A 21,813-nucleotide genomic window follows, 5' to 3' on the forward strand; every position below is an offset into this window, starting at 1 on the left:
AGTCTTAATAAATGGCTGCAAGAGAAATACACAGTCGAGGCAATATACACATCAGAAAGAAAGAAAACAAATATTCCCCAAATTGTTGAGCTAGTTCTTTACAAAATATGTAAAGAAAGTCAACCATTCATAAAAGGTAATTTCCGCTTCACTTTGGGGTTGAGACTCTCCTGCAGCGTCCCTGGAGCAAGTTAACATAAACACGTATAATTACGTAGGTACAGCCTCCTGGGGCGATGAACACGTTTAACAAACATATTCCCAAGTTAATATTACAGTAATAGGACCAACTTCAGCTTGCTATAGGGTGAAGGGAAGCGAGGAGCATATAGAAGCTAACATGTGCTTTAATGAGGATCACAGGTGGTAGATGGATCTCCAGCCCCACCCTGATATGGGAAAAAAACACCACGGGAGTCCAGGAAAGGCAAGGCCAGCGTAGGTCTGCTGGCTTTCTTCTCACAAAAGAACATCCAGCGGGCTTGTTTCTCTATCAGGCCTGCCATAGAAGAATTTGTCTCTTGTCCTTTAGATAACAAGGCCCCTACAGGCTCCTCCACAAACGAGCTGAGAGCCAACGTGAAATATGATGTGATCTCCAGAGAGCCGACGGTTTATTGCAGTGAAAGGGTCGGACTGGAGAGGGAAGGTTAATGGCTGTAGGCTCAGCTGCTGCTAGATGCTTCCTGAAGGCGTACAGCTGAAAAGAACGAGCTGTTTACAGGTGTAAAAGATCTATCCGGCTACAGCAGCTGCTTGGTAACACCTCTGGCGCTACTGGTCTCTCGTTTCTTAGGGTGCTTTCACAGCTGTTAGTGCGTTAGAGTGGTTCGTTTGGACCCAAAAGTTGTTACAATGTTGCTAATTTCAACTGGTTCGGTTCGCATTCACACCAGTGTTTTCGCAGTTGAACCAACTACGATGAATGTTATATCTCCCCCCAGTCGTTTGGCGGCGTTGTTCAGAAAAATAAGGTGTTTTAGATGACGTAGATGAACGCTGATTGGCGCAGCATGTGAAGAGGGAAAAATCCTGGAAGAAAACAGATGGATCGAGGTTTATTCGTAAACAACGAATTATGCTATCCTGTTCGTTCTTGTTGCCATATATTCGTATCATTGCTTTATGCAGCAAGCACAAATACTGCTGTTGTTCCAACATGAAGCTCGCATTCGGTACGAGAACATTACACAGTCGTTTTTGGCTACGGAAGCTCCCGTAGACCAAAACGTCTGCTGTGCCATCAAGCCAGTCCAAATGGAGACAGGTTTGTGTTCTCACCAGGAGCGAACCGAACTGGAGTTCCCATAGAAGCGGACCGACACCACCTCTCGAAGGTGGTCTCGGTCCGGTTCTTTAGTCCGCACCAAAAACATCTGGTCTGCTTTCACACCAGCCCAAACGAACCGTACTTGCTGGTGTTGCGGACTCCAGTCCGCTTTAAGCGGACCAAAAGGCGTATGTGTGAAAGCACCCTTAGACACATGGGTTATGGAAGGTGTCAAAGCCAGTCTACAGAGTCTACAGAGTCTTCAATGGGTGAAAGTTTCTCCATGTACTTTACATTACAGCTTAACTGCCACTCATGATGGTCTTCTCAGAGGACTTTTACTGTGTTGAGTTTCACATCTACGAATAGAAAGCATGAGGAGACTGATAAAAGCTTTACCAATAATCACTGAAAAGTATTAAAATCCAATCACAGCGACAATTTAGACGATAAGGCACCAACACCGTAAATTATTAATATGCAGTTCTAAACGTCTGGAGGCTCAGACAGTGTCTGCTTAAGCAAACTGTTGATAAGATTACTGATGCCGACAACAAACTACAGTGTAAAGGGGAAAAAAATACAACGTGCATGTGACTCAGCACTCATGAAGCGTGACTGCTGGCAGTTGGTGCAAATATAGCTGAGACAATTATTACAGTCACAAGGCCAAAGGTTACATTTGACATACAAAAGGTCTTTGTCAGAATCCTGCTGTTGGTGAAGTTAAATAGTCATGTGGGTAGATGTTACTTTAAAGATTTCTGACAGCTACTGGAGATGCACTACCCAAATCATTCTAGATTCCATTTTCAGATTGTAACATATCAAAGAAAAACTAAATACTAGATTTCGTTCCAAAATGCAGCCCCAACAACACTGCTACTGTTGACGACTTACTAAGCAAATAACTGAACATGTTCTATAAGAAGAGATAAATGTCTCACTAGAGTCAAAACTATCAGTCTATTTCACAGCAGACCCCAAAACACTCCAGACTGGTAGAAATAAAGGGGCTAACATGCAGAGAACACTCATTTGCACATTAAGCAGACACAAAACAACAATTATTCCAGCAGTGTCTCCAGTCGGCTCACGAATTTAAAATCAATAGTCCCTCATTTTGTATTTACTTTGTTTTGTTCTCCACCAATTCCCGAATAAGACATGTGGCTCCTAAGTCAGTGATGATTTTTTCCTATCCTTGCTCTGCCTGGAAACAAGCTTGATGACAACAGACACAGACTGAGACTCCCACTCTTCACCGGTATGATGACTAGACTGTACAGAAGGCTGCCGCCAGCTCTGGCTCCAGCTCCACCGGGGAAAGGACGCTGCCTTCAGCCGGCTTCACGGTTCCCCCAGTCAGTAAATACCATTTAAACATCTTACTCTGGCTGTTTTTTTAGCTCCATTTTGATTTGGCTGCTGTGTTTGTGAGCTCAGATGTCATTCATTTGATAACACTGTACATTAAAATGTTTGTTTTGCTTCATCAGTGCCATCCACTTTCATTGCTAAATGAGGCTGTCTCTTTTGGCCAGTTGGGTCCATTAACTTTGGAGAGCAAGGCTTCTTCACAGAGTGTGTTTGGTGTGTTGTGTGTTTGGCTGCTGGGGTCAAATTTCAACCAGCTTTCTCAGGAAGAACAATCTCCACCTTTAAGGAGACTGATAGATAGCAAATCCCGTTTACAAGTCAATTAATCTGCAATAAACGATAGATGTTCACTGGAACTTTGACATAAAAGATTGGGCACATGGCAGATATCACGTATAGGATGCAGGGAGCTACACCTGTTACGTAAACTCATAAACTCCTAAATCCCACAGCCATATTTGGTATTGCTACACTTGAAACACCAACGCTAGGTGTTCTGCACACCTGTGTTTGTAATACATTATGGTTCCATTTTTCATCTCTCACAAATGGAAAAGCAAGATTGCAGCTCTGCTACAGTGTTCAACGGTCAGTGGACTGGCAGCGTGTCAGCAGCGTGTCGCAGAATGCATTTGTCAAACTAACCTACTTGTGACCTCTAAGGCAGAAGAAAATAGCCAAGAAGTAAGTCTTTAATCCTGAGGGAAATCACTAGCCATATCGTAAGTCATACACACTATTTTAACCAAAGGCTTTGCTATTAGTCCTCCAGATGAGCTCTGTAGAACCTTACTGGCAGCGAGACAAAAGAATGGTGGCAGATACAGGACAAAAAGAATGGGAATTATATCTTCATGTACGTTTAACTCTAAAAGCAATAACACAATAACCCTATTAGCATCTTAATGTCTTCCACCAGGCTGTTTGGCTTCATAACGTCTGTCTGACTCAACACTCAGGAACACAGTAATCATCATGACCTCATTCACTAAAGGACACAGTTGAAAGGCTAACATGATAAATGTGCCTTCCAGCACACTCATTTCCTTACGGTAAGAGCCTCAAACGGTTAACAGCAAACCATTAGCCTCCAGTTACAGACATCTCTTACTTGAAGGCCTCACTGCAGACTACATCTGCCATTATATGCATGTCAGTTTGACATCAGCTGGAGCCACCAAGCCTCTGATGAGTCAACCACAGCAGCAGAACCTCTGGGCAGAAATCTGACAGTTGGGATACATCCAGATGCTCATGACACAGCAGGAGCTGCCTGCAGAGGACTTCCTTCCTTCTGTCCTTTCATGCAGCGCAGTTTTTAAATCCACGGGGTTATGGGGGGTCAGAGCTAGACAGGAATTCACTTCCCCCTCTGAGAGACTGACAGCAGGGTGGACTAACCTCACCTTTTAATGTACACATCCACTCTATTATCTACAGAGGCAGAGGAAGGTTTTAGTATATTGACCGAGTGTCATAAATCCAACAGAACTTTGATTTATTACATTAATGCTGTGTAGTTACAATTTATTTAGGATGGTGTGTGAAATAGAAAAGGCATTTTAATGGTATTTTGCCGTCGTAACATGACTTCACTTGAAATGGGATGCAAGGATGGGTGGTAGAAGACGCTCAAATAATCCTGGATCTTCGTTATGAACTCTTGAATTGCGCAAACACCGACACGAAAGCACAATTTAACATTCAGCAGCACATTCAGTTTTCATTTTATAGTGGAAGAGACCCTCCTCACCCAAAACAGAAAGCGTGTTTGTTCAAATCAGCTGGGTGGATTATATTTTCTATTAGAGTTTAACTTATTATCACTCATTTTATAACTAATTCCCAACAAAAGGTTTTAAAAATCAGCTACTTTGTCTCTCTCTCTCTCTATCTGTATGAGCAAAAGACAGTCAACAAACACATATCTTTAATTAAATACATGAGGGGAAAAAAGGGTTTGTGTAATTTTGACGCTAGGATTTAAATTTTTGCTGCAAATACATCTACTGGTCTTCTTGATTACTAATAATCTGTATCAGACCTTTAAAACAACGTAGCTGTCAAGTCATAATTTGTATGAAATATAAGGCAAAGTAATCGTCAGGAAAAGCATAGATTAAATAAATAGTTGCTTCAGTTTCAAGATCTTCTTGAGTGTCTGTCTATTGATAGTGAAGAACACAGAGAGAAAAGAGACTGTAGACAACTTCACTCATTTAAGAAAGGAAAGAAGATGCCAAAAAATGCAAAAAAAACATCCGACTGACGCACTACTGTTCTTACATCTCAGTTTAGGACGCATGCTGCAGAGGATGATGCACTCTGGACCGTACTTACACAAGTACAATAAGCCAATCTGCTGTCATCTCCACTTCTTTCTCGTGCTGAGTCAGCCACCGAGCAAACATCCTCCCTGCTTCTCTGCACCGCATCCTCATCTCAGGAGAGAGAAACTGCGAGTTATGAGAGCACAAGGACCTCAACAGACATCCCAATTAACATCTGCCCACCCAGCAGCAGCAGCAGAAGACGCCGGAGCTGCAAGACGGTAAAATGCAAGAACCAACAAAAGGTCAATATTGCCAATCAATAGGACAAATGCTCCATCACTCAACTGGGACTGGATAAGACTCTTTGTCCGGCGGAGACGTTTGTCAGGTCGGGCCTTCCTGCTTCATTTAACCACAGACTGACTGCTGCTGCTGTTAGATGGACGTATGGACCAATCTGGGTCAGATGGAGTAATACACTATTGTAGCTAATGTTGAGGTCAGTCAATCACAAAGACCAAAAAACAGACAAACAAACCACAAGGGATAGACTGATCATCTGCCTGGCTGATTATCGTGGCTGATATTTGCCATTTTTCCAATTATCGTATCTGTATTTTTATTTGTCAGTTACTGACAGATTAAATGTGCTGCGTGCTTCACATCTCTTCTCTCTCTTTGGTCTCAGAAATGTCTCTCAAGCAGAAAAACTGAACAAGAAACACAAGCTGTTGTCACAAAATAAGAGATTAGCTGCTCTCACAATGGCTAAGATGAAGCTAAATGATTCACGGCTAAGTTTGAAAGCAGATTAACCTGAAACAGAGTCTGATAGGCAATAATTAATAATGCTTTAAGATATGGATCTTAGTGGGCAATAAAAGTGATACAACAGTGAAAGATTAAGAAAATAGAAAAGGTGCATTGCTAAAAAGCATAAGATTAGAATTGGAGTGACTTCCAAACTGCTGTGCAAAAGAATGAAAAACCTCTGGGCACAAACCAGGCGTTGGACTGTGGACAGGTAAAGGTGCATCGATACAACGTCATCACAGACGCCCTTGTGTTGGACATGATTCATTTTCTGACTTACAAACATTACAACACTACAGTTTGCATTTACAAACATCCCTCCTGCTTTCTGTCCACCTCAAGATTGCTTTTTGGTTTTTGAATGACAGAAAGCAAAGGGAGGAATATCAGCCATTTTTAATAAACTTCTTTACAAAAGTTCATGTTTTAGTTTTGCATTTTGTTAAAACTATCAACAGTAACATTAATATACAACTTGAATTGAAGGAAAACATCTTTAGTTTGTTATGTGTCCTTCAACACGGCACCATCTTATTAGCTCTCAGTCAACACATTTTATTTTTCCTAATTTCCTTCCTAGATTTGAGCATCAGTGATTTCCAACACGCTGCGAAAAAAGTCAAACCTCTGGGCACAAACCAGGTGTTGGGCTGTGGACAGGTAAAGGTGCATCACAGCAACATAATTCATTTTCTGACTTAGAAAAGAGAATGTAAATGAAAAGTTGCAATAATAAAAAAGATCAATCCTGTCTCTACTTTCCACTTAATCAAAGTGAAAACTATTAAATAAAAAGACGCTGTCAAGGTCTGCATTGCCTTCAACAGTGAAACCTGTTAGAACGCATTCATGCTGAGCAAAATATTCCATTTCAGTGACTTTTAACACAGCGCTGGAACTATTTATGCAGTCCTATGAACTTGTGAAAGTTAAATATGTAGTAAAAGACTTGTGTAGAGTCACAGAGGTCTACAGTGTACTATACCTCTTTACCAATTGTTCATAACAGACATTTTCTCCTGTTAGTCAAATCAACAGCAGATTTCCTCCTTCCATATAAATAACACCTATTATCGATCGTCAAGGAATTGCACAAACTCACACATCAATCAATCAATACCCATTAGGTCTATCGATTATTTGTAAGACATGAGGACACTGCAGTGTAACTGTCTGCCACCATCCACTGCATTCCACAGGCTGTCCCATTAAAAAAAACAGCGATGCACCAGCAGAGCAATGTGATTAGAAACAAATAAATAAAAAACATCACACTGACTGCAAAACCCGCCCAGATAAATTGCTCTTACTAAACCCATCGGAGCGTGACATTCCCGAACGTGCAAAGGTGCAGTCAGTCCGCGGGATCCCACGGTAACGATACAAAAAAAAATGCACCGTGTTTGTCAAGAGATCGGGGACAAGTCTCACCTCTGAATCCCGCGTGTTTATAATCCACTCGCGTGCGGCGGGACTAAATCCATGCCTGGGTGTAAAACGTAGATTTCAGTGGGTAAAAATCCAAAGTCTACGTGTGTTACTGAGTGTGTGGAGCTCGTTAGGGCCGGAGCTGGAGCCTCAGCAGAGGGAGAAGGCGCAACTTGAAACTGACAGAGAGGGATCGGTCGAGACCAAATCAGCGACAAGGAGGGGAGGAGAGAGGCGGGCTGTAAAAACCAGCGAGACACGAAAAGACAACAAGCCATATATTTAACTGTAATTCCACAATATCACACATTATAAGGGAGGTGTGCTGAACAGAAACGGATTTGTGCTAGCATGTAGCGACATTTCATTGCTAACGTAGGATAAGCGGCTCCCGCTGCTTCTTGGAGTGAGCCTGCGTGTTTTAACTCGCTTTAATCCGATTGGTTTCTTCTAACGTGACGCAGCAGCTCTGTTGCCTTCACATGGTGTCAGAAACATCAAACCCGGTTTACACAACGGGGAGAGAAGTGCGGCATTTTGCTTTATATGACAAAAGAAATGTGGATTTAAAAAATTATTTAATTACTGTGAAGATTTTTGAGATACCTTGAGTGTGATGTTATATCTTAAATAAATGCTCACTTGGCTTAGCATGAGAAGTTTAGAAAGCTGATTGTCAAAAACTGATGGTCCTAAAGGAGGCTTGATGAAGAATGGATGATACCAGCCATGTTTATTTCAGTAAGGTCAAATTAGACTCATCTATCATTTCAGTTCCTTCATTTTAGGTTGAAATTATTTTCACTTCTTGAGTTAACATACATTAATGTGCAATAGCTATAATAACTAACTATCTGTGCAATACTACTATTTAATACACTATGCTTACATTTTAGTTTTTCTCAGAACAAAGCACATTTTGCTTTTCATGTTCACATTTTTCCAGTTCCAAGTTTATATTTTGAGGACTTCTCCTTGTTTTTAACTATATGTTTTTTTTCATACAGCTTAAATTTCTGAGACTTTGAACAAGAGCAGCACATCGATCCACAAAACGACAAAAACGAAACACAAAACAACAAAAACGAGACACAAAATCACAAAAAAGAGGCAAACAACAAAAACAAGATGCAAAACGACAAAAACGAGAAACAAAATGACAAAAATGAAACACAAAACAACAAAAACGAAACACAACACAACAAAAACGAGACAAAATCACAAAAAAGAGGCAAACAACAAAAACAAGATGCAAAACGACAAAAACGAGAAACAAAATGACAAAAATGAAACACAAAACAACAAAAACGAAACACAACACAACAAAAACGAGACAAAACCACAAAAAAGAGGCAAACTACAAAAACAAGATGCAAAACGACAAAAACGAGAAACAAAATGACAAAAATGAAACACAAAACAACAAAAACGAAACACAACACAACAAAAACGAGACAAAATCACAAAAAAGAAGCAAACAACAAAAATAAGATGCAAAACGACAAAAACGATCCACAAAATGACAAAAATGAGACACAAAACGAAAAAAACGAAACACAAAACGACAAAAACGAGACACAAAACTACAAAAATGACATGCAAAACGCCAAAAACAAGACACAAAATGACAAAAATGAAAAGCAGTTTTCCATAGGAGATCAATAAAATACTTCTGATTCTGATATTAAGTTTGTATGGTTGCTAGTTTGTTCAATTGAGTAATCAGAGTAATTCAATGAGTATTTGTGTATTTGTGGCACCCAGCAGCTGTACATGACCTCTGTCAAAGAAGTTTAAGCCTCACAGAGGAGATGACTCTTTTAACCAACCACATGACATACAGTAATGAAACTCCTGAGTCTCAGTGCGTATGATCTGTCTGCCTGCTGTACGGAATCTTGAAAATATAATCCCCACTTAACTCCAAAGTCCATTTGTTTGTTTTCTCGCTAAGTCTGTGCAGGGATTGTGCAGCAGTTTTAGAGGGGCTGAAGTTTGCCTCAGTGGAAAACTGTAAGATTACAACTTGGGAAAATTATAACTTGCAAACAATTGCTCTCAAATGGCAAGAGATCACGTGGGAAACAGCCTCGTGAGCATGTGGCTGCTTCTCACAAACAGAAATATGGATCGCTGATATACTGTTTTAGTTCTGTGTCAATCACAACACAGTTCAAGGTCTTTCTTATAAAGGTCTATAGAAATATACTGCATCTGTCAGTGAACTGGAATCAAATAATGACAACAGGAAATCAATGAGTACTGATTACCCAAAGAGTCTTGTCAAAAGAAAGCTTAACAACTTACACACCCTTTGCAAACTCAAACTGGATCACAGCTACCCAAACATGATAACTTCAGATAAAGTTCATCCACTTTATCCAGTCCAGTCTCAGATCATTGTGGAAGGAGGAACCTCTTCTGCTATCAGCTCTGCACAGAGTCGGTCTCTCCCTCTTAAACATCCAACAAGGCGACACCTTCCTCCCGTCACCGGACAGATAGGCCTGTGTGGCTGGTTTTTGAGTGTAAACAAAGACACACAGCTCTTATAATCCCTCACAAAGATGCTGTGTAAACTTCAGCTTGAGCACAGACACGTGGCAGGATCAGAGCTACAACATCATCTCTGTTCATTCAGCAGACTGTAAAAAAATCTGCAAAACCTCTGTCTCACCTATATAGCTGTTAAAGAGTAAGGAGGAAGAGATACAGACAAACATAATGAACTTACAAGAAAGAGAAGAGATGCAGAGTCAGGCACAATATAATACCAGATACTACCCAGATTATGATGGATGGGTTACATATAATTGGATCTGCAACGTTTGCCTCAAATAAGTACTGTGCTGTCTGTTCAGAGGCAGTTTCTGCCTTTGCTAGACAATGAAATAATTGGTGTGCATCTCCAGACATGCTTATTATCTCTGAAGGTACAGGGAAGAAAAAACTTTTCAACTTCTTTGTGCAGCAGATTGTGAATCGGGACCCCGAAGACTTTCTACTTTAATGGAAAAGAAAGTGTGTCACAAAATGCACAACTAAAAAAGCATTTCTGCACTTAACTTATGATCCAAAATATGACTGTAGTTCTTTGTTGTGTAATTGAAGGCAGTGACGTTGCATCACATCTCTCAGATATGAGGTAAAACCTGCACTAATTTAAAACAGCGACTCTTTGGCTGGGAACGCTCGCTGTTTCTACCTCCACAAGGACATTCCACATACGAGGTCTCCAATCAGAACAAGCTGCCCTAGTTGGATTTGCGATAATTTGCTAATTAAACAAACCCCAAGGGGGATGTAGGGTGACAAGCAGGTCTGCTGGTGTTAAAATGAGAGAGAGAGAATGAATGGAATGAATGAGATTAGGAGTCAGGAGCAGAACGACTTGCTGCCGGATCATCATGCATCAGAGAGTTTCACCACGTTATAAAACTGCCTCTGATTGCGCTGAGCAGCCTGGTTCCCACCACGCCTTTGTTCACTATTAAGGGTTTGTCATTAGCGGATGAGTGGAGGCTGAGTGAAGCTGACAGACAAAGGCTTGTCTACCTAAGGTGAGGCGGGCTGCATGCATTCTCAACATCACAAAGGAATTACACATGATGTCACCCCAGAAATCTTCAAAGTCATCTGCCATGATCACACATCATCAGACGCAGATGACAATCGGATCTGCTTCGATTGGCAGGATAGCGACAGCGAAAGTACTTACTGTACTGAGGGAAAGACAGCTGAAGATCCAGAAGGTAGTCCTGTGGCTGCTCTCTTTCTGTTTCTCCCCGTCTCTTTCTGCCTCTCCTCCCGCCTTCTTCCCCCCACTCTCTCTCTTCTCACCACGGTAAGATGCTGCCTGGACCAGTGCTCGTTGTCATGGTAACCGAGACTGGGGGGATTCTCATGTGACCGGATCTCCTCGTGTGCTGATTGGCCGGACGCGTTGATGTCAGGAGGGGGGAGATGGGATGGTAGAGGAGGGGAGGAGGGCGCCTGATGTCACACGCCCACCACTTCACAGATTGGAGGAATCCTCAGCCAGGCGGCCTGCGAACACACACAGACAACAATGGGCGTCTCTTTTTAAGGTGGGGTCGATCCTGAAGCACTCCACAGTCAGGAAGATTCCACTTGACTGACTGACTTAGCGGCATGCTGACTGACTGACTGACTGACTGACTGACTTAGCGGCATGCTGACTGACTGACTGACTGACTGACTTAGAGGGGCCTCTTGCTGTCAATCTCAGCTTTGGCTCAGCTCGCCCTTCTTTTTTTCCCCTTTGCTCTCATCTGCAACACTCCTGCTAAAATCCTCTCCAAACTGCCAAGGGGCCAGTATGCAGAAATAACACAACTATTACAAGACATTCGAGAGCGGCCATATGTGGCAGCTTGACCCGCCAGTCCAACCACACTTCAGGGGCTGCAGAGGCCTATTTATAGCGCTGCAGAAACCAGACGACACATAAATGCTGCTTTCACTCTTACATGCAGTAATATTCACCGTGTGAGCAAAGGCAAACATTCAAACTGCGGAACAATTGAATTTTCAGTCACTTAAACACACCACACAGAGACAGACTGCCGCTCCTGCTGGCGCTGATAACAAGTAAATGACCTAAGTGTATTTCCTTAATCAAGAGATTACATCAAAGCTGCACATATGTGGAGCTTAAGTGGTGATAAACTTACAAAAACAGTTGAGTAGCATGAGCCAAAGTGTCATAATTGCGTCATGATGAAGTGTTCTCCTGTCACACATTTTACACGCTTTGCAGACATGAATGTGGAGGAAAAACTTGGCTCAAGAGCAGCGGCGTTTTGCTGCTGAGTGACAGAGAAAACACGAGAGAAAAAAAGGTGTTCTGTGTTCATTGAGGCAATGAAAGATTTCAGGAAAATAGCTTTAGTGTCTTACATCCCATCTGAGGGAAAGTAGGTCTCTGTCAATTTCACGCTCGTTCCCGATGATGACATGAGTAATCACGGTCCAGGCCTGCTGTCCAGACCGTTGTGTAACAGTCTGGGACCCGTCCAGCTCTGCCAGAGATGAGAAATGTTCTTGTTCTGGGAGAATCATGTTGGCTTTCCTGAGCTGATGTCATGTGTTGCCTTTGGAAGGTACTGAGCAACTCAAAAATGTGTCTCACTAATCCTGAGCCCTTAAAGTTGGTGGTGATCCTGATTGCTGCAAAACAAGATGTTTTGTAGTGCGACTGTAGAGCGAGGTGAGGCTGTGTGCACAAAAACAGAGATTTCTTAAACCTCTTGAATATATTTTGAATTAAATAAGACAAAATATGTAGGATCGAAATGAAAACTGCACCAAAATATTCAATTTCTGCACGCAGAATAGAAAATTCCTTTTATAAAAGAACTACAAATTGGCTCTAATGCATAATTTCACAGGGAATATGATGGTATTGTTGTCTCTAATGTGTTTTCCAGATTCCTATTTGCTCTTGATAATTATTATTGTGCCAACTGCTATTGTACAGACACTGTCTGAATCAATCAGACAGGTAGCCCAGACATCATGCTCCTAACACATCCAGGACAATGCATTATGCAGCTCTCTTTCTAAGGCTATAACTGGGCAGTGAGCTCTATTAATAAAACATGTTCCTCCGTCTCCAAAGCCATCTGCTTCAGACACATCAAGGTGTTTGTCACTCTAATCAAAAATCACTTTATTTAATAGAACTCAATAATGTAAGATTTTTTTGTGGTCGCATGTTGCTTTGCCAAGTGTGTTTGTGTTCCCTTCCATCTGAAAAAAAAAATCTGTTTTCCTGCAAGAAAACGCTGTTGAGCACTGAGCGGATTTATGACTCACTGTGATGAAAGAGATGCAGAGGTTTGTAAATGGGCGACATAAAACGATTAGATAGAGAGATAATTAATACTTATTTCTTATTCAAATCCAGTGATGACAGAGAACAGAACCATGCTCTCTGGTATGTGGGTGATGATGGATGTGTGAGCATGGAGGAATTAGATAACAGACTGCAGGTTAAAGCAGAGAAGAACTGACACAACATGATAGTTTACTGCCTATGTTAACGAATCCCAGACAGAGAGAGCATCATGCATCTCTGCCCTCTCTCCTCCTATGTGAGCTCCGACAGGGCGGGGGAGATGATGAGAGCAGCGATACTAATAGGTGATCTCATCATGTTCATGGCCTGCCATCAGGAACCCGTTACAGGCCACCGAGCACCGAGCAGGAGGAGGAGGAGGAGGAAGAGGAGGAGAGGCAGTCAGAGGAGCGGCTCTCAAATACTCCTCATAAAACTGATGTCACATGATGATGAGTCTGTTTTTAAGCAGATAAATGTCAATGCAAGAAAACATAATAGTTGTTTAGTAAAGTTTTGTTGTGTTAGAGAATCAAGCAACTCCAAGAATAAAGTGTTTTAAGACATATTTTGAGAAAAAATCAAGATGGAATTTTGTGAAAAATGCTTTATTTTTTACTGGGTCAATATATAATTGAGGGACTTTTGAAGTCCATGGGATATAGCTTGCATGCATTTTTTTTTATTAAAAGTTTAAAAAAAAGTTTTTTATGTTCATTATGATCCTCCATGATTATTTATTATGGAAACAATCACTTATTAATAAAAAATGACTGGATATCACTAAAATTTCAACTAAATAACCATCCCAATTTAATAACAAACACCTTCTAATTAACTCAACAATAATAAAGTGAGCTGATTCACAAATTGTTTTGTGTTCTTTTTATTAAGTTGAGATAATCAGGACAGATATTTCTTTTATGGCAATATATCACATTTTATATAGAAAAATAACAAATTAGATCACTTTCAACTAAGTTCCTCATTACAAAAACACCTCTAAAGGAAGTGTGTTAATTCCAGATCACATGACCTGCTCCACATGATGTCATTTCCTCCTGAAGAAAAGACTGACCAGACTCCAAGGCTTTCTGGCTTATTTCATATAAAGTAGTCAACAGGTTTACTACAATATCTTTAGACATGACGTTCCATTTAAATTTTACTCAGTTCTGTATGTAATATTTTACAAGAATCTTTCTCTAAAAATGTCATGTGGTGTTTGGTTTTAGGCGGCCATGTTGATTTTAGACCTGAAAACGACAAAAATGTCGACTTTGATACAAAAAAATCCCACAATTATACATTGACTCGACTCTTGTTCTAGTTATTTAAATGCTTTCATTTCTTCATCACATATATGAGCCAACATCAGCTATATTCAGTGGCCTCAAACTGTTTAAAGTTATACAACAACAAGGTTATATCAAGAAATGTTAGGTAAACTGGTATCTGTTTGCCCCACATTTAGAACTTAACACAAGTTTCCTACTAAAACGAATAAATCACATTTGTATTAACATAGCCCCGTAAATGGCACAAAAACTATATTTGGACAAGTTCCTATCATTACACTTAGTGGAACACGTCCATCATTAGTGTGCTGAACCTCAGTTGGGTGAATTTAAGAGAGAACTGACATTATAAATTCTCTGTGAGTGGCCTTGGAGGTGGTTTCTTAAAAGCAAAAATGTCAAAGATAAGTGAAGTGGGTTCAGAGAAAAGGTCGAGCACTGGGTTTTTTTTTTTTTTAGCTTCAAGAAGGTCACTCATTTGTGAGATTACAAAAAAATTCTGCAGCTGTGGGTTTTTATATTAAAAATAGAGGACCGAGCACAAAGACAGACCCAGAAAGAGCAGCAGCAGACTGATCTGCTTAAGATCTCTTCAGAAATCTACAAGAATCCCAGACACAACTCAGTTCACAGACTATTCTAAAGAGAATCCGTGAAAGAATAAGAATGCCAGGAGTACATCTGCAAAAGAATGTGCCCAGAAAAATATCAGCTTTTGGATATTTGTCTTATTTTCAGAGGAGTCCAAGTTCAACATACATGGATCTATCTGACACTGCTGTAGAAAGTCTGTGTGGAGAAAAATCTGGGACAAACTCATATTTATTGATTGGATCACAAACTCTGAAGGATGCAGGAATTTTGGATGCAAACTTAAAGAAATCGGCCAAAACGGAGGAGGATCTTTCAACAGGATATTAATCCAAATGATACAGGCAGCTTTTGAAGGAATACGTGCCCAGGAGAAAGTCTGGAATATCGAATATAGAGAATAAGGAAATCTGAACTAGCATGAGTAGTATTGTAGGTAAACAAAAAGCATGCAAGGATGTTTTTTTTGTTAAATTTGTTGCTGCAGTCCGCTCCAGCTGGACTCGGTATTGATCTTCCCAGCCGGTTACTGGCAGGCTACACTTGATACCAAGAGAAACTGTGATTAAACCTCTTGCTGCTTAGCCATTAGGTTAAAAGCAGGCATCAGAGGATGATGCAAAGTGACCGTACTGCATTGCAGAAAGTGAACACACTCAACCCAACGGACGCTCTGAGGTGTATAAATACGATCCGGTTTCCTAGAAAACTGACCGCTAACATAAAAAAAGCAGATCAGTGAGCCTTGCAGGATGTCCAGATTTTACATAGAAGGTGATTTTTTGAACCCACACATATAAACTCACGCAGTCCAAACAAGTGATATTGAAAAAGGTCTTCTAGGAATCACATCAGTATTTTTAGGTAACATGAATCCAGTCGCTGCTGTAACTTGAATGTTTAATTTCCTCCAGAGCCGTGAGCACTAACCCTGTGCAAACACTACATAAATCAGCCCCAGCCGATTGCCCCTGAGCATGATGGGTAGAGGGAGGAATGAGGAGGAAGGAGTGTTTGTGTGTGAGACGTTACGGGGTCCAACGGAGGACAGTGAACAAAAGTTACCTAAAACACACTGACCACCAGAGGCAAGAGGACAGAGAAAAGGCAGACAATGAGAGGAGATTCCAGCAGGTCTGGCTGTGACTGTGGTCGGTCCAAATTTAACTCCATGTGTTTAGGAGACCTCAGACCGAGGCTGTGTGAAGACTGAAACAGAAGCAGTGGTCAGGGTGCGGCCAGCCTGGGCCCATTTCTCACACTGTTGACCGTTTACTGTGTCCGTGCACTGCTAGAATGGGAGGCTGTAAAACCGGTCTTTCCTAGAAGTTAAAAGGGTCAGAGGTCATGGCTGTGACCTTCTGTCCACAACCCCGTCCTGAGCCTTAGCAGCACAGACGATCTTGGCCTAAGAACGGCTGTGAGTGTCATGACTCCGGGTGTTCAGAGGTTACTGCAGTGCATGTCTGCATAAAGTGTAAGTGGTTCCCATGATAAACAGTGGGGGTGTCCAAGAGAAATAAACCCATTGATATTCTTTTCTACTTTTAGCCACGTTTTATACACCATAAAAGGAAGCCACACTGACTCTTACAGGACAGATTTTGCACATATGTGTGAAGACAGCTTTGGTTTTATTAGAGGAGGAGCTTTCTGATTCATCATCAACACAAAAAGTCTCATTAAACTGATTAAAACTGACATTTAGACAAGATTTCCTCCTTGCTGCTCTGCAAAGATGCAAGTTCTGGTGCGCTATATAGAGTGTTTGTCACTTTGTAGTATTGTCCGAATGTTAATTTACACCCTGCACTCAAAATATCTCACAATGCACCGTGAAAAGTTAACTAAGCAACATGTACCATCATGCCTGGCAAGAAGAGACACACAAGAGCATGAACATTTGTCATAAAAATATAAGTAATTTCATATTTAGGTTGCGTTATTGGATTTTATCTGTTTCTTACCATGTAACAAACTGTGATTCTAATGCAGCCTAATTAATACATCGAGTGGTGTCCAAACTTGCTGCCTACATAGTTCACCATGTAGTGGTAACTAGACAAGGAGTCAGCGGATGATTTCAGACACAGCCCATGATCATTATTCAATTAACATAAAGAGATTATCAAAGTCATCGTAAGGTGAAGTATTTCTCTGTGAAACCTCACGGTGGAACTACAGCAAATTTCAGGCAACTATCACTAAAATTTTAGGCTGCATTTGTACGAACCGCATTTCATAGCAGTCCATCTTCAGCCTCTTAATGTTAGAGACTAAACTACAGTTCAAGCAGTGATTTAAACTGCAACTTACATTCATGAATCTGTCTCTAATACTCTCTATAATCCACGGACTCCACTTTCATCAGCTTAACAGGGACTTCTACTCTGGTTCTACAGCAAATTTCATTTCATCCATCTCTTTTTCATTGAGCTGGCAGCAGAAATCTCAGAGACAGATATGGCTTCTGCACAAAAATCCCAAAGCTTCATGCAACTAGATGCAAATTAAAAAATAATACTTGTCCTTATTAAGAGTGTGTTTTATCTCCGGGATCAACTTTTGCTTTTGCTGCAGGAAAAGTTCCAAAAAGCTGCAGTGCTGTACCACAAAGAAATGTTTCAGTTATTGCAGTCACTGTTTTCCTGAGGAGAATTCGTCTTTCCTTTAGTTTAGTAGGTTACACAGGATGTACAGGCACTAATTCTCTAATTGAATCTCTGCCGCACAGTAAACACAGTGAGGGCAGGGCAGCCTTGAGTGGTCTTAGGAGGAGTCTGTGTGCAAACAGGCAGCACATAGAACACCAAACTGTAGTTAAACTCCGTCTCAGTGAGTAACACAAAGAGCATTACATTTCCTATTTAATAAGCCGGCGCAAAATAAACTTAAGGACCAGAAACATGCCCACGAGCATCTCTGTAGAGAGCTTGATTTGTGTGAGTGACTTTTGCCCGGCAAGGACTCACCTTAACCGACCAATCCCTGCTGGGCATCCTGCTCACATCACTGCATACACCCCTGGGATGGCACAAATAAGGTTTGAAGCATGACCCGTTACCATGGCAACCATGTTTTTCCTGCTCCGACCGACTGAGGATTCAGAACCCTGTCAGCTACGATGTTGCCAAGTGTGTCACAATAAATGGACAATATTATACATACTTTACAGATTTTGCCAAATAAAGTTTGGCCTCATTCTTGGACTTCTTGTTCACAACACATAACCAATGCAGACTCATTTAGGCTCTGCTCAAACAAATATTAAAAATACACTGCCTCATCCACCCTGATGCGTTTTTTTCCCTCTTCTGCAGGTGGTGACCGTCATACAACATCCTAATTTAAAAGGATCAGCCGTCATTTCTGTCTTACTGAACTTTAATACGGTGGGAGAGTAAAAACATGCCAGACACAACAGTGCACGAATATGAATAACTGCACCTAAATCCACGGAATTAGATGGTTTAATAAGCCGAATTACATTCTACCACAAGGTTATATTCAGGAGCGCTGGGGGACAATGAAAATACAGCTCCAGTGAGTCATGAGCTGCATGTTAACCTCATTACAAAACTTCATCAGTTATGACAATGGATCTGCTTTAGACACGTCATAGCTCTCGTTATATAACATCAAAACTCGAGTGATTACACTGAAGCTTCCTTGTGTCCCTTAAGGAACATTTATCTTACACAATAATAATGAGCTGGATATTTTTTGTCTGTCAATACTGATGATTTGTTCGTTCAAATACACTGAAATAGGAAAACATGGCTGCACAGAAAAGAAAGAGCAAATAGACACCATCAGTCAGGACACGGAAGTTAAACACATTTTAAATAAACATGTTTTTTTTTTTAAATTAGCTGTGTCTATGCCATGGTGTAAAAATGCAAATCTGCAAATTCCAACCTTGTCAGCCTCATTTCTGACAGAAAAAATAACCGCTGACTGAAGATACACAACTAAATCCACTGTTCCATGTCGCTGGTACTTAAATGTACGTTTGTGTGCTTTGCTATTAGATTTTATTTTCCCAGCAGTGTTGGGATTATGTATGTTCTTTCATTTTACATAAACTGCTTTTGCCGCAACATTAATTCCCATAAACGCAGCTTAAACTGGACGTATTTCAGCATTAAAATAACAGCCTTCCAATTTCACAGCCTGTGAAAACAATTGTGCAACGTCTTCTACAACTCTGGAGGGAGTTTTCCTTGGCTAAAAAAATATCCATAATAATGTCAACACTGTTATTTTATAAGATGTGAGCTTGGGGTTGAGACTTTAAAATCAAAACAAGAATGTATTACAAAGTGGGTGTGGGGTTCGACGGATGTGTGCGTTCAGAAGGAGGAGAGGATCTAATAAAGGATCCTATTGAATTCCATTATAGGAAGAACACGACTCCTGTGCTTCTGAAACCCGACTCGTACTGATACTGCATAAAATATGGACATCTTAACATCTGCCCCTTCAATTTAGTCAAACTTTATGAAAGTGTAATCTCTCATGCACCCTTACATGCATCAGTAAAATCACAACATAAGATGTACCGTCAGCTGCCTTTCATTTTATTAGTGCATTTGCGCTAATTACCTGAGGAAGAAGCTGCAGCGCTCTTTGCATCCGGAGGCTTGTTAAGTGTCATCAGTGTTACTTTCCATGCTCGCCTCAGAGGGTGTGATGAGCCTGTTCCATGTCAAATACCACACGGTGACTGCAAACAAACTGTGCTTGTAACTCGACCAGATTTTTAATTGTCGTCTGGACTGCCAAGGTGCCCTCTCTGCCCAGGTTTTACCCCCCTTTTCACACGCTCCCTCTGCAGTATCTTTACCCTGATGGGGTTATTTCCCTGCCAGCATGCACTAACTGTAATCAGTAGTCAGTAAACACAGTCCTCAGCAGAGCTTTTTTCATTACAGTCAGACACAATGCGGAGCTCAGCTGCAGTTTACACAACGACCGCAGAGCTCAGTACAAATCAGTTCACTCATACGGATCCACACTCGGAGGCCTGCAGGAGGATTTTGTCCGTCTGTAATCAAAAACCTGAGCTGATCGCATAAGACAACATGAGCTGAGCTGAGGGGGCTGTTTTCTCAGAGCTGAAATGTGCTCGACCCCCACTCGACCTTGACTTTCAGTGTGAGAAATCAACAGCGTTAAGTTTTCATCATCATTGTGTTGTTTTTGTTTTGTGTTGTTTTTGTTTTTATCCTCTGTGAGGCACTTTGTGTTACTCGACTGTATGAAAAGTGCCATATAAATAAAGTTGATTTGATTTGATTTGATGGAGCTCTCATTTGGCGTTTTTTATCTGCAGCTCGTACGGGCAGATGTTGACTCAGTAATTCCACAGCAGGCTGAGGTCATGGTTTCAGTCAAGTACCGGACTCGATACGAAGTGGCCATGATGGTCACGTTCTGCAGCGTTCACAACGAACCGGTGCACAAACACAGCCCAAGGACGGAAACCAAACACCTCTCCATCCTCACAATAAAACCACGGACAAACGCACACATATACCTGGAACACATACAGTATACATTCATTCAACCCATGCACGCTGCACACACACACACACACACACACACACACACACACACACACACACACAAACACACACACACACACACACAAACACACACACACACACACACACACACAGACAGTATGTTGCTGTATCCACTATTATCAGTGTTCTTGCAGGAGTCAACAAGCAGCTTTCAATGGCTCATGAGAGAAAACCTGTATTATTACACAGTGTTTTAACATCTTGTCGACAGTTCTTTTTAATTTTCACATATTATAGCCACCATTAGAGACAGTTTTAGCAGCTGCAGATGCTTTAAAAATCCCCTGAAATGTATGAGTATTAGTTCTGACAATAATGATTTTCTCAGATCTCTCTGTGGTGCGTGTCCACAAAGCAGCCTCCTGCCGTCAGCCCCGAGGCTTTCAGACTGTTTGTGGAAGCCAATAACACAACAGGACATGTCTGCAAGACGGAGGTGGCTGGAGAGGTCAGTTATTTAAAAATTACGCACTGAAGGAAAATGGTGATGTTTCCCTGCCTGGAAAACACGGTGGATGGTCAGCTTACCACAGAACATCCCATTATTTCCCCCACACTGATGAAATCTGCACCACAAACAGCACAGTTACATAAATAAGTGGTTTAACAGATGATTTTACGTACAGGTAGGGAATAAAATAAACAACTTACAGGTAAACTGGGGCTCAAGAGCATGCAGTGCAGGACAGCCAATCTATAACTGAGGGACTTTTGAAGTCCACGGGATATATCTTGCATTCATTTTTAATAAAAGTAAAAAAAAAAAAGGTTTTAATGTTCATTATGATCATGTCTTTACAAATTCCATAATTATTTATCATGGAACAAGATATCACTAAAATATCAACTAAATATCTGTCTGAATTTAACAACAACCACCTTCTAATTAGCTAAACAATAATAAAATGAGCTGATTAAGAAATAGTTTTGGATTGTTTTCTTTTTATTAAGTTGAGGTAATCATGACAGATATTTCTTTTTTGGCAATATATCACATTTTATATGAAAAACTAGACGAGCCCCCAGTAGAGAGCAGAACCACACCCATGCATGATACTCTATCAATTTTGATCATCCTACGTATATCCCTTCCTACTTGATCTGCTCACCTCTAACTCCACAACTGAGCAGGGGACCTTAGACTGGTCTTCAGTGCCAAGTTTGATTATCCTGACTTCAGCACTTGCAGAGATATCTGACCGGACATACACACCCACCCACCCACATACATACTTACCCAGCCAGATACCGAAGCGAATGCAGTAACCCCGCTGACGTACGTCAGGCGTGGTTAATAACAAATTGTAACTGT

General features: G+C 41.0%; 2 protein-coding genes across 17 annotated transcripts in view; one reads left to right on the forward strand and one right to left on the reverse strand.

Moving 5' to 3' along the window:
• Positions 1-21,813, reverse strand: part of mical3a (microtubule associated monooxygenase, calponin and LIM domain containing 3a) — a 102,807-nt gene that overhangs the window by 68,505 nt on the left and 12,489 nt on the right. For 15 of the 16 annotated variants that reach the window (XM_051951397.1, XM_051951411.1, XM_051951399.1 and 12 more), the window contains exon 2: positions 10,883-11,211. The gene's annotated coding sequence lies outside the window, so the exon portion shown is untranslated. Of the gene's footprint in view, positions 1-7,167; positions 7,352-10,882; positions 11,212-21,813 lie in introns of those variants that run through there. The other variant, XM_051951398.1, reaches the window with a different exon arrangement.
• The window catches only part of zgc:77752 (uncharacterized protein LOC393862 homolog), a 411,733-nt gene that overhangs the window by 38,488 nt on the left and 351,432 nt on the right, over positions 1-21,813 (forward strand). The window lies entirely within an intron of this gene.

The sequence above is a fragment of the Acanthochromis polyacanthus genome, chromosome 8, assembly GCF_021347895.1.
Source record: "Acanthochromis polyacanthus isolate Apoly-LR-REF ecotype Palm Island chromosome 8, KAUST_Apoly_ChrSc, whole genome shotgun sequence".
NCBI classification, from domain to species: Eukaryota; Metazoa; Chordata; class Actinopteri; family Pomacentridae; genus Acanthochromis; species Acanthochromis polyacanthus.